Below are 18,886 nucleotides of genomic sequence, written 5' to 3' on the forward strand. Positions count from 1 at the left end.
ACCGTCAGATTGCTGACCATGTGCCATGTCTCAATTACACCTGCTCTCACCGAGATGATGTTAATGCGCTTAATTCTTCATAATGCCATTAGATGTCACGCCTAATCCTACCATCACACATGACTTCAAGTTCAAGAAAGCAGAACAATCTCATTGCAGCTTCTTCCATTTGTTTAGCTTTGTATTTGCTTTGTGCCATCACGTTAAAATATCTGTTCACTGGGGACGTTTTAATTAAATGGGCCTTGACTGAAACGGATTAAGCTGTTAGAATCTAGAGTGACAATAAGGGCTTCAGTGTCTGTCAGCTGGCATAATGCAGTATAACTGAACCGGGGATGGTGCCGGCAGGAGGTGGACAAAGGAGGTGGAGAGAACGGTCGGTAACTGAGAGGTGGCTGGGTGCATTATTAGCAGCAACAGGGCGGTGGGGTCCTGCTGTGAGCTGGTAATTGAAGGGTGTCACTAAACGTCAAACAACACCTGGGATGCTGCACTGTAGGTGGGTCATGTGGGAAAAGAACCAAGTGCAATAAGAAGAGATCCTGTACAGTACGTGGGCTCTTTAAGCTTGAGGTTTCTCCACATGTGGAAGTGTTTTGAATATGACCGAGTGATGCTAATGTAGTGTCAGTTCCAAAGTCAAGGAGCAATCATTTATTGTGTTTTTTTGTTCCACTTCCCGCACGCACACACACACACACACATACACACACACACACACACACACACACACCCCTCATTAGATTTGAGGAAATTGACACAAAAAAAGCATGATCAAGTCAATTGAAATTATTTTTTGTAGATTGGCAATAAAGTTATCCACATGTTCACAAATAGCGATCGCTACTGATTTAAATGTGTCAACTCTGGCTTATAGTGTATGTGTATTTTTAATTCTGGGTTATCGGGTAAAAAAGTCAGTAGGTCTGGAGGCTGATCATCACCAACTTGACTTCAGGAAGGTTTCCTTATTATATTACCTAATCAGGCATAACCGCTAGTGTCCTGTGGTCTATCTTATTTATTTGACAGGCACTTGAGCAATGCAAAACTAGTATAGACAATAATAATTCCCCGGAGCATGACAAGTCATATTAGGATGGAGAAGCGCTCTCATTCCTGCGTTTTCACAGAACAGTTCTCACCTAGTGTCTTCAATGTAGTTGAAACACTATCTCAATCTCTAAGCCCCTGGCAGAGTCCAGTCAGATGTCAAATCCAAATGTTTGCATGGCTCCTAAATGCAATGTCTGATTCATGGGATACAAAGATCTTTTACTCAGGAAATGACAGGTTTCACTTCATCATGAATGATATTTAAGTGGCCATGCGGGATAGCCTAGTTGTTTGCCTTGACTTGGGAGGTCACACTCTTTATCCGTACAACTGATGTGTTTCCACAGTCTTGTCTGTGTGCATCAGCAACACACTGAACTGCACCTGATGACAGCAAACATGATCTCAACCTGCTCGTACTGGGCATGTTGCATTACATCATTTTGTTAGTTTTGTGTAAGTAAACGGTGATGGTATAGCAAGAGCAGTGTGAGGGATATTTACCTTTGTTCCAAATTGATATTTTTCAACTCACGTGCAAAAAATCATTGTTGGATGTGCAAGTTGTTTCTTTAAAGAAGTTGAAATGAATAAGAGAGTTACATTCTGAACAGTTTACTTTTAACTCGGCAAAAGCTCAGATAAGGTCTGGCCCTTTATTTACTGGCTTCTTTGTTTCTATAAACTAATTTTACTTGAGTAATAGGAATTAATTAGGTCTGTCTTTTTTAAGCTGCATATAAACATAGTGCAGTGCAGAGTTAGGGGAATAATTAGCATGAGAAAGAACACACCACCAATGTGCATTATTTACAACATCTGCAGTGCTTATTCTTTATTAATATGTTCAGAATATTGCTACACTGATGTCCACGTGGGAGCACTGTCCTAACTGTGTTTGAAAAGCGCAGAGATCAGCAGGCTGCTGCCCTACTATAACAAGGACGCAGCCGATTTTTCAAACATAAAAATGTAAGGTCGGGTCAGGGCCGTGCATGACAAACTCTATGAATATAAATCCGCTATAAAGGAGAGCTGCCAATCCAGGAGCAGAGATTTGGCTGCTACACACTAAGCCAGATGGGACAATTCATACACCAACTCAACGTGTCACAAGTGTCTAATATTAGCCTGACAGCAGTACTCCCTACACTACTGACCTCTGGTTTTAGGTCATCAGACAAGGACAGAAATTGACGCACAGAAGAAGCATTTTCCGAATAATTCTAATTTTTTCCCAGTTTGTACGACAGATAACTCATCTTTGTGGGACTGAATCATATACCGTGTATTATTTTCTGACCAATGTTATCAACAAAATGTTCACCATTTGCCTGTCCATGTCCTCATCTTGACAACATTGCTCATTAAACTTTCCATCATCCACTCAAGTTAAATTTACCAAAATGGATAACAAGAGCAAATCACAGGGGGCGCAATTACATACATAGCAATGCATGGCAGTGAATTATAGAAATGTAGTATTTGTGTTAGCTTATGTGTGAATGCTACATCCCCTCAGGCTAGTACCAGTGCATCAATTACCACAGGTGCAAATTAAACCTTAACTGCAAACCATTGTTCTGGCTCTGTCCCTAATAACGCATCTCAACATGTCTGTGATGTTTGCCACGTGGTGACATAATGAGTATGATGATTCAAGAGACACTTAATCATCCTTTATAAAAAAGCAGACCTGTGTGTGAATGGTTTGAACAGAGCCAATGTTAAATTAGCATTTTACATTTTAAAACATGCATTTGTTTTAATAAATGAACTTCCAAAAATGCATGTTGCATAGACTTTTGGGAGTTTTACTTTTTAATGCATTTGAAAAAGTGTATTTTTTCATGTTGCGGAAAAATTCCAAAATACATACAAAAGATTCATGTTTTTATTGTCCAAACAGTGAGCAATTTGAGCATGTAAAGTTGAGAGTGAAATTTAAAAAAAAAAAAGTTATTTAAGAGACAATCAAATGGCTATAGATGCACTGGAGTAAATAATGAAAACAAAGAATGACAGAAGATCAAGAATCAGTTAACCAATAGTGGAATGCATATGGCAGTGTAGCTTAGTGGAGTAAGTAACAATAGGAATAGTAAGTGTAATATGTGTTTATTCTATTAATTTTGGTTCATTATATCGTGTTTTTAAAGGACCTGAATCTAAAAATACACAGTGAAAGACAAACTATGGCAAAGATGTTCTACAAGGTGACTGATTTCTTGCTATACCGCATTCATTTTGTGTTTTGTCCAAATGCAAAACAGACTGAGTGGCCCAAGAATAACAGGACTGCTGCTGAAACAACATCATTGTGGCTGTGTTTGCAGATACACAAACCAAAAAAAAATCCAACTGATGAGTATTTACAATATTATTGCTTGTGTACCTGCATCACATACAGCAAATATTGGCTTTATTTAGAGAACCCCGAGCTGTTTTCTTTGCTGTCTTATGTCGAGTGTGGGCAATAAACCGTTTTTTAAATTGCTGTTCAGTTAGAGTTACAGTTTGCAATTCTTGCAGTAGACCTACAATAAGGGCAGTAATAATAGCTCTCTACTGGCTAGAGAACCACTTAATTAACAGGACAAGATGTGTGTGTGTGGTGTGTCTCTGTGTGTGTGTTTGTGTGTGTGTGTGTGTGTGTGTGTGTGTGTGTGTGTGTGTGTGTGTTGTGTGTGTGTGTGTGTGTGGTGTATAACACACACACACACACACACACACATACACACACACACCACATCTTGTCATATATTATATATATTATATATATATATATAATTATATACACACCACCACACAATCTAAGTACACTATACCATAGGTATAAATACGTACCGTAGATGTTACCATAATGTATAATGTTACATATATACTGTGTATATGTATACACTGTACATATACACACATATATATACACACACACACGTACAGTATATATACACACACACATATATATATATATATATATATATATATATATATAAAAAAATATCTGACAGGTCTATGTATGATGCTGACTCAGACGCTGGTGAATCCACTCCAGTTTACGAGCTTCTACACAGTAACAATCAACACTAAGGAAATGTTTGTAGCAAAAAGAAATTCATTCTAAATGCAAAACAGCCTACACATTGTAGTCATTATTTTTTTACATATTACAATCTGTCCTTTAATAACTTTTGTTTTCATAAACAACACATATATATGAAGAGTCTTTAATTTTATAGAGGCCATTGGACGGGCAAAAAAACATTTATGCAATTCAAGTAGTGCAATACTTTACTGATAAACAGACCTGACCATGTAAAATATGCCACAATTTACTTCTTTTAATCTATTTTAATGTACAGGTTTTTATCTACATTTTGAAATCTCTTTTCTCACATCACCACTTCTGTGAACGCTCTGTTGTAATCTACTTTGAGTCCAAAAAGAAGCGTCAAGGGAACAATTTAAAGAACTCTTCAATTTCTAGTTCTCTATTAACACATCTTTTCTGGCCTATCACAGCAGAGTTCGGAGGCATATCGATGTTCAGAGAGTGCCGTTGCCAAATCTCTGTCCCACATCTGAAGGGCCCGTCTGAACTTCAGAATACGCCCGAAGCCTGTTCTGAAATGAGGATAACTCAATGTGACGGCCCATATATTCAGGGAAGTGAACACACACACACACACACACACACACACACACACACACACACACACACACACACACACACACACACACAGCTGCACTAAAGTCTGAGTTTTCTTAAAGTAGCTTAAAGACAGCATGACTTCTATTGTAAGGTCCCATAGCTAGAAAACTTCACTTTACCAGGTATTTTAATCTTAATATGTGTTCCCCCAGCCTGCCTATGATCCCCCAGTGGCTAGCAATGGTGATAGGTGTAAACAGAGCCCTGGGTATCCTGCTCTGCCATTGAGAAAATGCTCAGATGGGCTGATCTGGAATGTTGTTATCTCCCCTTTCTCTGCTTTGCCCACCCAGAGAATTTGGCCCACCCATGAGAGAGCAACATCATGGCTTTCAAACAAGCAAAGTGGCAGTTGGACAAGGCCACACCCCCAGCCTCCACCTTGCCCCCTCTCCCCCCTCAAAAGCTATGGACTCAGAAATGGCACATACTAAGGAAAGCTCATTATGGGGCTGGCTCTAGTGGCTGTAAATCTGCACCAAGGCTGAATTTTGGAAAAAATACTTCAGATATGGTATCAGGGGACCACTAAGGTCTATAAAAAAGCATCCAAAGAGCACCATGTCATGGGACCTTTAAAGACAAAATTCATTGTATGAATAAGGAACTTTATTCATCACAACTCTCCTAGTACACTGCATTTCAGCATGATAAGCATTCAGATCCTGCTCTTTGCAACCCCATCTCTGTGATTCAACACTTTCCATGGTCGCCTCAGCTCACTTAGGCTATTTTAATTATGCATCAACTACTGATCAAAGGCAATTAATAGGCAGAAAAGCCTTTTGACTCTGTGGCTTAACCTTGCAAGGCCTTCCATTTTGTTGAATAAATTATCAGACCATAGGATCTTGTGTTTGCATAGTGTTGTGTGTAGATTGAAAGGTTTGCTTTGTAGATAGCAGTGCACACTTTATGTTTTAGACCTACTCAGGTCTTTTGGGTACATCTGCAAGATTTAATGCATCTGCAGCCTTAGCAATGTCTAACTTTGTAGAACACCATGATAACCATCAGCTGATCCAGTCCCACATCCATCAGTGGACAACCAATCCCATAAGTAAACATCATCAGTATGCTGACGGAGGTATAAGGATCAGGGCAGTATGGCTCAACAATAGGGAGCGTGATTTAGGCACAAGGAGCCCAGACAAACAGGTTAGTAATCTCAAAGGAGAGACAGCTGGAGAAACAGATGCTTTGTTTTTTTGTGCAAGAAAGCACACATGTCCATTGTCAACGCAACCTTGTTTAACATTCGCATACACATCTGACCTGCCCGGTCCAGCCAGTATTTTACTACTAGATAAAGAGCAGCTCCACTGAGGCAAGTGGAAGTTCAACAAGTCAAACTGTGGGCCACTTAACAGCAGTCCCAGTCTTATTCAATATCAATCTATATTATTAAAAAATGAGTTTGTCTAAGGCTAAAAATGTACGACTTTGATGCAGTTTCAAACATTGTACAGCAGCTACTTCATCTGTCATCTCCAATTGTACTGTGGGGACAAAGTTATATACACACACACACACAATATGAAACCAGCAGATACCCATCTATCACTGTAAGACTTGCTAAAAGTGTACATAAACTCGTTACAAAAACATAATTCACAGCCTACATCCCAAAAGGTTTCCTGCAATATTATTTTATAACAAAAAATAATGGTTCAGTACCTCTTTTATATTATTCTGTACACAAGGGACCAACTGTTTTGTTGCATTTTATTGCAGAAACCGTCTACCTTTTCTCTGGACAGAAAAGAAGGCTGCATGTGACCAGTTTGTTAGACTCAACTGGGAGGAAAAAAAGAAACCAGGATCATTATAGGTAGTGCAGAGACAGGCGGGATGTCATACTCTTTCTCTTTCATTTTGTTTTAAGAACATGACCTATTTCTTTCACTGACTCCCCTGTACATTTCGTCTTCTTTCCCCTGGTACATTTCCGTGCTTTCACAGAACAGAGGCCTGAAAAAGAATGGGAGTTTTCATTCCGGATCTCCTTTTCAATTAAAATGCCTCACTTGCCAAAGAGGAAAAGCAGTCCAGCTCTTATGCAATCTTCCTCCAAACACTGAAGCTAAGTGGCAGAGGGAAGAGAGAGACAGAAAGTGAAAAGAGGGAAGACAGACAGGGATGAATGAAAGGAGTGCAGGAGGGGCGATCCTCACAAGTGTCTGGCACTCTCTGACCCAGTGAGTGGCTTTCCTTTGTCATGATATGGATGGTAGAGAAGCAGGGTGCTTCCGTCTCCACACAGCTCTTGTAATTGTGCCGGACAGCAGGTAAACACACAGACAGTCCATCTGACGTCACGGGCCACAACCTCTCACCATGTCCCCAACAGCTCTATTACAGATGTTTCCAGCAGTTCCCCGGGAAGGGCTGCAAAGCTGGCAGAGATGGAAAAAGAAAGGGGGCATGGCTGGAACTGCAGAGTAACTTTGATAAATATAGGGGGTGATAACAAAACTCTCCAGGGAGCAGCAGAGAGGCTAGAATGAGAAATGGAGAACAAAGGAAAGCCGCAAGGTTTCTGAAAAGTAAAAGTGCTGTGGTGGCTGTGCATAAACCCTCTCCTCTTCTGCCAAACCCCTCAGCGGCCCCTGTTTGCAACCTCAGAGTGCACAGACGCTGCTAGAAATACTAGGTCAGGTGCGTCCAAGAAAGGCTGCGGACTGCTTATACTGGGGTTTTCTGCATGCCACTTCACTGCTTCAAGATAGCCTGTCTAATTACTCAAGATCAAACTGCAATTACGCAGCAGTATGCTGACCAGCATTATAGGAAAAACCTCCACTGTTAAGTGACACAAACTTTTGATTTATGTGTAAAATTTCAAGCATTCCTTCAATTTTTATTCATGAACAAGCTAACATCACAAAACTTGTGTTTAATGTAAGGAAACATGACTAACCGTTTTTGTCTTTTACAGACTTTGGCAAGCTATTCACTCTGTTCACACACCTACAGAAGTGCATACAGATTTCCTTTACTGTTTGCCTGCAGTAGCCTGCATAATCACTACCTGAATTACATAATACATACATGTAACATTTACAGCTAACAATCCCCATGGACTTTTAGTTAAAGATGAGGAGATGTTCCAAGGAGGAGAGGCCTCTAAACATTCAATGCATATTTAAAGTAGTGAGGAAAAGCCTGCTAAATTATGCTGGGGACGTATGTGAATGGGGCGTAGCAGGAAAATAAGGAACCAAAGGCATTTCATATGCCTTCTCCTTTCTAGCATACACATCTGTAGCCTAAAAACGGAGGAACTTTATCCATCCATCAATCCAGGCTTGGATAGTAGCAGTCTATGCAAAGGAGCCACAGACACTCTTCTCCCTAGCTACTTCATCCTGTTCCTCCTGGGAGATCCCAAGGTATTCAATGGTCAAATTATATATATATATATATATATATATATATATACTGTCTCTGCTGTAAAGGACGTTTAAGCCAGCGTCAAAGGAAAATCACCAGTACCAAAGTTAATAGAATTTAGAATAAAAACAGCAATTCAAATTGTCACTGAATGTTTTAATCTTTTAACCATTTTTGTCAAGTGGGATTTCATTTACTGTATAGGGACCGATGCTTACTGTCGTGCATATTTATTCCCCGAAGGCCCATTCTTAGCCAGGAAAAAACCCTAAAAGCTCATGACCACACAGGTAGGTAAGGGCTAAATTCACTGGTATATAAAGTGTTTCACTTTCAGGTTCAGATCCTTCTTCCCCATAACATGCTGGCACAGCTTGTTGGACTATTAAATCTGCACAAATCTACAAATCTTTGCTTGTCGATCTCATGATCCAAGTTACTCCCACCCATGAACGACACATGATGCAGACTGCAATTGCTTTGCTGTAAATTGCCCCACAGTGTGCCAGAGGCCACAGGTTGATGGAGCCATTTTTTTAGTACTAAAATTAGAAATTGTAATCTTTGTGTTTAGAATAACTTAGCAAGCAGCTCAGTCATTTGAGTTTTAGGCTACTACCATTCATGTTCATTTAAAAAAACCTCTCCACTTAGCCTCCACATGACCATCTCACCATGTTCTAAAAGGCAGTAAGAATCTCTGAAATCAAATCTCTCTTGGTGTTTACTCCACTCAACACCACTGACCAGCACTTTCATGTTTATTTGATTGCCCTTCAATATGCCTTTGGTATTGAAATCACCTGCACTATGCTCTGGGTGAAAGACTAAAACAGGATGAGAAGAGCCCATTGTTATTCTGATGGCTCCACAATCTGCCTGTCAGGAAATGGCCCACCTGGTGCAATCCAAGTATAGCGGTTTTACTGCTCAAGTGTTTGTTGTGCTGAATACGGCCTCTTAACACAGAGGGTGCATTGGCTCTAAGCAGAGGCTGAAGAGGGTAAGGGTCTCTTCAGATAACCCCTAAGGAGTCTTGGTATGTTCACTTTCTGGGAAATTCATCACAGCATTATTCATCAATGCACCGGAGCAGCGGTGACAGCAAATGAGGTTATGCCGGTACAGTAAAAACCTGTCCAAGGGTAAACAAAAAAAGAAAATGAAAGCAGCAAATAGTAGTGAATACACCACACTCAGTATATGCATGTGTATCCTGACCACTCGCAGGTGCACACAACCTGAGGGAAAAGCAGTATTGGCTGGAAGTCAGACTGCCTTGGCCAAATGCTTTGTGTTTTTCAAGAACCACATGAGAATCCATTTGCTGTCAGTCTTTCTTCTAGTTTGATCAGTGTAATCCCATTAGCATGCTTCATTCTTTCACACTCTGAATCTGAGCAAACACACTGCCTGACTAATTAAAAACAACACATACAAGAACCACTGTCCACAACTTCACCCTTTCATTTAGTGATTTTCAGATGCTCTCTGATTAGTGCTAAAACCATGCCCATAGGGAAAAATAACACAATGTTAGTGGGTACTTGCACTCAAAGGGAAATTACTAGAGCATGCAGCGCATAGTTTTTGGTGTTGATAACTATGGAGAATTGTTTTGACCGAAGTTATTCACTTCAGTCTGCTTTATCCGTACCGTTTATGCTGTTTACTAAATCCAAACCGAGGAGGCAGCCAGGGGACACAAATGCAGCAGAAAAGAGGGGAGAAACAAGAGGAAGACACCACGCCAAGTCTCCTCTGTGTGTTTGTGGGTGCTGATGAGCTCGGCTGAGAGGATATGGAGAAAGTTTCCTGCGGGGCAGCAGTCTGCTCTGAAAGGGACAGCTGTTGTCTGCTCATTCTGGTGTCCCAGTGCCCGCTGAGCAGCAAGGCTCTGCCAAAAAAGACAGACAGAGCCTCACTACATTGCACACAGTGACAATGCCTGCTTTTACGAGGGGTTCCATTCAGAGGTGTCCAACAGGCTCCAGGATAACTGTGGAGAGCATATGCTCTAATCAGGGCAGAGCTTCTGCTTCTTCATCAGTCTTTCTCCTCGAGACACAGTCCACCTCCATTCAACCCCACAATTGGCCTGTGCTCACCCGGCACGGCTACCCTGCGGGTGACCTCGGGGCCTCCAGGGAAGTGTTGATGGGCTTGGTGTCCCAGGCTGGATGCCTTGCGAACAGCCTGCTGACAGTGACATGTGGGCCTGCTGACGGAGCACCAAGGGGGAGCCGAGAGGAGCATGGTGAAGCAATGTAGCCAGACATCTGTGGACTTGCGTAGGGTAGCAGAGGGTCAACCCCAAAGCAGAGAGGTGGAGAGTAATGGATGCCTCAACTTTATTTGTCAGAGAGTGCAAGGACAGAGCATGAGGACAGAGCATGAGGACATAATAGAGAAATTGAGTGCAGTCAGTTAATCATTCCCTTCTGCAACTACTCTCCCTTTCTGAGAGTGGCAGACGTTGAATGTTTTCACTCTGCTGGGAATGAATCCACCTTTGCAGAATACAAAAAATCAGTAGGTTGAAAGTAAAGCAATGCCTTTAGAGGCTTTGAAGGAAAGCTTCATAGTTTTCAAATTAACCTTGGTTGCTTATCACATTGAAATGATGAGTGTGAGAAAAAGCATATATGCTCTGATCACTGAGATACTGTGGTATAATCATGAATAATAACCTGGTCCCAATCACCGCACACAATCAGTGCAAGAAGCTAAATAGGCAATGGAATTGTCCTGAGTAAACATGGTGATTGATTATATTCACAAGAAAATAATCATTGGATGTCACGATGTAATTACTCTTTAATCTAACTTCTAATGAACGCCATTGTAGAATCCATTTTTCATCAGAAAGAAATTACACACTGCTTATGCAATTTTATAAGATGTACTTGAGAGGCTTTCCTAAACCTTTTTTTTGTTGTTGCACATATTCATATTCCATATTCTAACATTGGCCGGACTACATATTACAATATGTGCTTAACTTTTTGTTGTTGTTGTTGTTGTTGTTGTTTTTGCATACACGCAAGTTGACAGGGATGGAGAGAAAAAAAAAACATAATGAACATAGAAAGAAATATATCGGCCCCATTGTCACCAATACCCAAAACAGCTATTTGGTTCAGTATCAGCACAATATCCAAATATCAGTATCGGATCCCTACTTACCATAGTTATAATGTTGGGAGTGAAACAAGGGCTAACTTCATCACCCACAGTCATGCACACAGACAAAGATGCCACATACAGACCAGTGCTATAATCACCACCACTACAACAAAGCACTCACCTCTGTGATTACACCTGCTGCATTGTGTAGGCAACACATTTCTTTGTCTGCCACATGTGCTTGGGTTTAATGAGCTCTAAGGCCTGATACCGATATTACTGCCTTTAAAAAACAGCATAGAGAAGAGGTTTCTTTCATCTGTGTGTATAGGGGACTAGTTCATATGCTGTCAGTAGTCATTACCGAGACTGCAACAATGATGTGCCTGCATATGTGAAAAAGGATAACATGTATTTGGACATGTAGACATGTTGTCTGCAGTCATTACTAAAAATACACTGACGTGTAAGATGCTAATTGATGCTCGTGCACTTGTCACAATGTCGTTTTAAGCACACATGTTGCTGCACTTGACGTGTCACTTTGGTTCTCGCTGACCAGTGAGGTGACGGGCCAACCGTATATCTGCTGTTAACAAGATGGAAGATTTCCTGTGGCTGTCAGTGAGGCCTGAAAAGCGGAAATATCACCAGTTGAAATTTTAAGATTTTTATTGCCAATCTCCTTCCTTGTACTCCTCCACCCCCAAAGGTTTAGATGCTTGTCTGGGCAGCCGTTGTCCAAGTCACACACAAGAACAAATATAATACAGCCTGACAGTGGTCATTATAAATACGCTTTGATGTTAATGCAGGACATGACGTGGCAATCCATGCTTAATGTCTTGTGTACGTCTGTGGGTGGTGTTTCAGAGAGGCCCAATATGTGCCTGTCAAAAGATTGTTTTTTTCCCCAAACATTTTGTCTTTTTTTGGCAAACCAGACTGCTTCATTTTAAATTAAAATTTTTTAGACATGTATTATTCAATGATGCATAACTAAATCTACATTAGCATGCGTTTCAGTATGCTTGCTACATCAATCTAATGTTGGATTTGCCCTAGTTGTCCACACAAGCCCATTTTAGGTAACAGCAGATTGGAATGTGTTCTGACGCTTTATTTTGTTAGAAACTTTCCAACTTTTGTCTGGGCCTCCTAGTTTTAGGCTCTGATTACAAAGCAAGAAGCCAACAATGATATCTGCATAGGTGGACAGCAGGTACATTTCAAAGAGCCAGTCCTCACCTTATATCATCATCAAGCTATTTTCAGATATCATCTCCTAGAAGTAGTCCAGTGTGACAAATTATTAACGGCATTAGTGTTTCTGAGAATGTAAACAAATGCAATTAATTATGAGACCCAGACGTTCTGTGTCTGTCTGTGTGTGTGTGTGTGTGTGTGTGTGTGTGTGTGTGTGTGTGTGTGTGTGTGTGTGTGTGTGTGTGTGTGTGTGTGTGTGTGTGTGTGTGTGTGTGTGTGTGTGTGTGTGTGTGTTTTCAGCCTTGCTTACTCAGCGGCTAGCCTACAGTAAAGTGACAGGGTGCCATGTTTCTTCAGAGGATGAGTCAGACCACAGATGACATGTCTGGCTGGTTAAACAAGGACACATGCCTTTTGGATATCAGACTGATGTCATTTACATCCAAACCGCAAATTACACAAACTCACAGTGAAAGGCAGATTGGCTGTTGAATCTCATGTTTGTTCGAGACACATTTATAATCTGGGTGAGGAAGATAAATGAGCAATGGCCACCTTGGCACAGAGCTTGGCACTGAGGAGTTTGTGATTGTAATGCCAATGACATGATGATAAACTCCCGGAGCTTTGTGAGGCAGACTAGAGAAACCATATGAATGTCAGGTAAAGTTTCTTGTCTGTTTGATTTACATCAGCAGACGCCTTGGACCAGAGAATCTGGATGTAGACAAATAAGTTCCAACAGTTTTTCTATTATTTAGAGTCACTGCTGTTGCCAAGTGTGGCCTCAGTTCTTAATCTAAGTCATATTCTCCTTTTAAAAGGTTATTGGTTTTTATAGAGAAGCTGAGCTTTTCAAAAACAATGTGCATTAGCAGTTGACAAAACAGCTGAGTGGCTGAACACTTTTTCCAATGTCAAGAATAAACTATGATGCTTTACTTTTAAGCCCACACAGGTGATAAGTCCAAATAGTGTTATAATTGAAATTGCAACAGCTATGTGTGATTCACACAAAAATAACAAGTCAAATGTAGGCAACATTACTTAACACTGGAAACAGGGGATGCACAACAACTTTCTTTTTTATGCAAAACGGTCCGCCAACTCCTATTGTGACATATCACATGACTAGAAAGAAAACTCATGGTGTACACATACAACAGAAACTCACACAGACGACATTCAGATGGCGTAAACCAGTGCAATCACACACACACACACACACACACACACACACACACACACAAAACCTCAAATCTCTCTTTCCTTCACTGTCTTTCCTTCAAAACATTTTTTGTTGATCCATTTTATTTGTCTGTAACCAGTTCCCTCTGCGTTTTCAGATCAGACCACCTACCGTGTAATTCCAGTCATGAATAATCCTGCACTGGGTCTGACAGTAGGAAAATGGATAGAGAAAGAAACAGGCAGAGAGAGATGTTTTTAATCACACCCTCTTTTTATCTTATTCACATAGCACATATTAATAGAAATTCACTTATTCATGTTTTGATTTGTCCATGTTTGAGAGATTTGTGTAAAACTTATTGCACATTTGGATGGCAACATACCCTCTCTTTTTGTATCCACTGGGAAACAAGTGTGTTTTAAGTACTGTATAAAAATCATCCTTTCACAGTTTAATTGAATGGGAACAAGACTAAAATGACCAATGAAGAGGAGGTCTCCTGCCAGAAGGAAATCAATCAAGCGGCAAAAAAGTTTGTGAGGAGCAATATATCAAACTGCCCAAACTTAAGAGATGTGCCGTTTTTCAAAATCAGCCAATTATTTTTGAAGCCTGGATTTCCTGTAAAAGCTGCATGCAGACAGAAAGTGTGAGAGAAAGACAGAGCAACACAGCAATACAGGCAAAAGGAAGCAACAGAGAAGCAGAAAAAGCACCAGTTGAGCCGGCCTTTAAGTAGCTCTGAGCATCCACTGTTCCACATCAATAAGGCGATCAGTATTTCAGGATCACTGAGCTGGGGGTTAACCACCACACTGTGCTTTGGACAAAGGTCACCCAGGATAAGCTTGCTGTGAGGTCCAGTGACCCACCCCGAGGAGCCAGACTCGGGGCTCCAGACTGGCCCGGGCTACCTTAATCACCATGACCAGAAAGTCAATACTGTGCGCGAGTCAATTATCCAGGGAGGAGAAATCATGGCGCCACGTGATCTTGGAGTTTCCCTTACCCAGGCAACCAATCTTTCTGACTGCCAAATCATAGGCAACTTATTGGATTCAGTGGAGAAGGAGATCTTTACATTAATAATTCATTCTGTCCATGGCTGCATCTCATCGATGCACACAGCAGGCGAGAGAATGCAAAAGCTTGAATGGAAATGAACCTTTCTCGCTAAACTATCTCATTCTCTGCTTCTTTGCTCACTCTGTCCTCTTATTTGTTTCCCCGCTCTTTTTCCCCCCCCATCTCCACCTCCGTCTCCTTATTCATTCTGGTCCACTGGTAATAGCATTCCTGTGCTGTTTCTATTGCCGTTTCGCTGTCACAAATTCTCAATCTCCCACACTCGCTTTCTCCCCGCTGACACAGTCAAAAAATAAAAACAGTGGAAAAATTGACAAAAAATTGACTATACTTTCTTGCTTTCATACCAAAAATATGTATGCCAATTTAAATTGGTAGGTACACTATTCTGGAAAAAATACAAATTACACACTATGAAAAAAGGTTATATGCTTATATCGGGTCTGCTTGTCTATAGTATCCTGGTGCTCTCTTCCTCTCTGTTCTCTTTCCTATCTCCACTCACCCATGCTGCTCTGATGCTGACAGACCTGTAGTCTGTTCTCCTTCATTGTCATCCTCTCTCCAAATTATGTGTCTTTTTCCATCTCCTTCCTCTAACCCTTCCCTGCGTCCCATTTTGCTCTTGCCAGTGGTATCCTGGTGGTGATGGAACGCCTAGTATCCCTTTGTGAGCTGCTGTCCCTAATGAGGCTCCTCAGCCACACACCGTATCAAATTAACAGGCTGCACCAACCTATTACAATCCCAACCCACCAGCCGGGCCCCAGGCAGGAGCAGCGCCTCACCTCATTGCATCGGCGATCGCACTTGTGATTGATAAGATGTGGTGTAAACAAAGACAGAAGGGCTGGAGACAGCAGAAGTAGATGCATTTAAGATAAACACATCTCTATTTTTTCTGCAAAGAAAAATATCAGCCTTTCCAGTGAGTAATTATCCTCTTGATGGAATAAGTAATGAGAGGGAAAGGTCACAGATTGCCTGAGTAAAGAATATCCGTTTTATATTCGTCGAAGCAACAGTAATTATTGCCAAAGATTCTCAAGGCCTCTCTGAAATGGAAGTGTTAGACTAATAATACACACTGGCCATTTGCAAACTTGTTTCTATTTTCTTTAAAAGCCTACAGCAAAACTATTCATTTTAATGATTTTACGTACAAGTATTTTGGCAGCAGAAACGTCCAAAAATGTCTTTATTGGTTCACCATCAGGCATGAAATACTCCTCTTGGAAGGGAATGTATGCACAGGAGAGTGTGTTATGCTGTAACCATCCATCTGGCTAATTGGATCTTGAATCTTGGAACACACACTTGACATGCTCTGATAAGGTTATTATCTCCCTTGTGCCTTTATGGTGCTGGTTCACTATTTTAATTAGTTAGTCGCCTCAAGTTTAAGCATGGCATTACTTTATAACTGTGAGGAGAGAGGAATGTCAGACAGCGTGCTCTCATGAGCAAGCAGATACACTAAAGAAAATGACAGTTGGGTGATACAGCATTAATTCAAATAGTACATGTGTGTTCATTGTAGTACTGAGATGTAAAAAGAAGTAAAAAAAAAATAGTAAAAAAATAGTAAAAGGTAAATGTTTAAATCAAGGTACAATAATGGTTGGATTACCCGGAGAGGAGAGATAACGCTGTGCGTTTCCGGAAGACAAACCCAGAGAAGGTCATTCCTGAATAAATGTCACCAATAAATTGGTTCCCAGAGAGAGAAAAAAAATACCCCAGGGTTATTTTACAAGACAACAAGGCTCCTATAAAAGATCTTAGTACATAGTCTACTACTGTGAAAACAGGAATGTCCTAGAGTATTGCGTCTTGGCTAGACTGATAGAGAAGACCAGAAACCCAGTGAGAGAAAGACAGATGCAGGCAGAGAGAGAAAATGAGACATGAAATAGGAGACAAAAAAATGAAGATATGATAGACAAAGAAAAGGAATGGGAGAGACAGAACAAAACACAAAGCGATAGACAAGAGAAAATGTTAAGAGGCTACATACAAGAGAAAAAGAGAGAAAATACAGACAATCTCTGTTGAGAGATGCAGTGCTGGTCTAAGATGACGGCTTCATCACTGTGTGCCGGTTCTTCAAACCTCCCTCATTCAACCCTGTTGTCAACAGGCCTCCCCAGCTACATTACTCACACTGCAATAGTAGTTACAGGCTGCTCTCCTTGGACAGCTCACAGACAGAGACATAACCCATTTCCATTTGCCTACCAGATGAAGTTTTCGCTACATATCAATGTTGAAGCATGGCAAACGGATATTACATCAATATTTTGCCAGCTAACGTTACCATTTCATTTTTCTCTTGATATTTCTCCTTTCAATGCATTATCAGTTAACATGAAGTCTGTAATCAGTTTTATCTGGGATACCATAATTTAGCAACAATCATATCCACCTAAGTCCCATTTATAAACACACACACACACACACACACACACACACACACACACACACACACACACACACACACACACACACACACACACACACACACACACACACACACACACACACACACACACACACACACACACACACACACACACACAATATAAAATCAAGCTTGGAGGAGAGGATATCAGTCCTGGGTTATGAGTAAAGCCTCATCAAACAACACAAGGACAAGGTGAATCCAGTATTGATCCTGATGCACTTAGACTGCAGAGGAGCATGTCCCAAAACGTAAGGTTAGAGAAGGGGTCTACACCAACACTGGCACTGAGCCTGGACTTCTATCCAATTAAAACAGCTTGTACGGCATTTACTCAGAAAGGTACAGTGGATATGATTCTTTTTTTTGCTTTGACTGATATTTTTTGAAAAATACAGTTTACTGGTGTAAAGCCTCACAACTCCTGCCATTTGATTGGCATATAAACATTGCCTGAACAACTTAGAAAAATGTAATGAAGCATGTTTGTGACAAGCTCTCACTCACTACCACGCAGCACAGCACACTCTGAAATGCTTTGTACTGGTTTCAGTGGACTTCGCATTTGTGTCCCTATGAATGTTTATCTGGTGTTCCCGTCTTTTTTTCTTCTTTTATTGGTGTTCATCATCTGTTCCTGTCGTGTCCTTCAACAGCTGCAAAGTGCTAGCCGCCCACTCGCACACCCTCACACCTAAAAGCACTCTGTCACACCAAAGTGTCAACAGGCCAGATTTCCTCTCCAGATTGGCTGTAGCCTGCAATCAGATTGGTGCCAACCATGTCCCTGTCTATTACTAATTCACTAAGACTGTCATCCTATCTCTTTCGCTCAGCCACTCTCTATCTCTCTCTCTCTTTGTCTCACAAGCCAGTAGTCAAACCAATAGCCTCCATCAAGTAACTGCCTGCAACAAAGATACAAGTTACAGCCTTAAATTCTGTCACTACCTCAGGCCAAATGGATAGTTGAAATATCAAATGAAACCAAAGTGTGTTTATGTGCATAACAAGTGTGTATATGAATGTGCGTATTAACAGACCTCAAGCGTGTGTGCTGCAGGCTCTGAGTAGCCAGCAGCAGGTATGAATTCTGCCCTGTCCTCCTCTGCAGTGGCCCAGACATGGATTAATGGTGTCATTAATCTTACCTTTAAAATGAATGACTTCAGCACCTCCAACCTGCGCCAGAGTGGCTGCCCAGACCATCCGCCCATCCCCCACCCCCCATCGTGCTCCAAAACCCTCCTTACCCATTCAGCTGTAACGGATGGATAGTGGGTCTGCCATCCTATACATCCTTGGCTTGGCACAGCATGGCCCAGTGGGATATCAGAGGCCAGTAGCAATGCTCTTGCCAGTACACAACACTTCCTCAGCCAGTCTTGCTTCTTGTTCTATGTCTGCGTGTCCACGTGTGTGTCTATGTGCAATGCAAAGCGAAAATATCCTGATCATAGAGAGAACAGGGCAGGTTGCCTATGTGCAAACAAATGTTATTATGAGCAAATGTAAGTATTCTCACTGACTAAATTAGTAACTTGAGTAAGTTTAAGGCTATACAGTATGTGCCAAATGCGTATACCTGTGGTGATGCGGTTGTTGCTATTATGTCAGTCGCCCTTTGCAAACCCTCAGTCAAGATAGCGTA

At 41.2% G+C, this 18,886-nt stretch overlaps 1 protein-coding gene and 1 non-coding gene across 6 annotated transcripts in view; one reads left to right on the plus strand and one right to left on the minus strand.

Moving 5' to 3' along the window:
- Positions 1 to 18,886, minus strand: part of shf (Src homology 2 domain containing F) — a 100,170-nt gene that overhangs the window by 49,420 nt on the left and 31,864 nt on the right. The window lies entirely within an intron of this gene.
- On the plus strand, positions 3,709 to 3,873 carry LOC116694394 (small nucleolar RNA SNORA23). Its single transcript, XR_004333145.1, has one exon. It is a non-coding gene; the product is annotated as a small nucleolar RNA SNORA23 (small nucleolar RNA).

Source organism: Etheostoma spectabile, chromosome 1 (assembly GCF_008692095.1).
Source record: "Etheostoma spectabile isolate EspeVRDwgs_2016 chromosome 1, UIUC_Espe_1.0, whole genome shotgun sequence".
Lineage (NCBI taxonomy): Eukaryota > Metazoa > Chordata > Actinopteri > Perciformes > Percidae > Etheostoma > Etheostoma spectabile.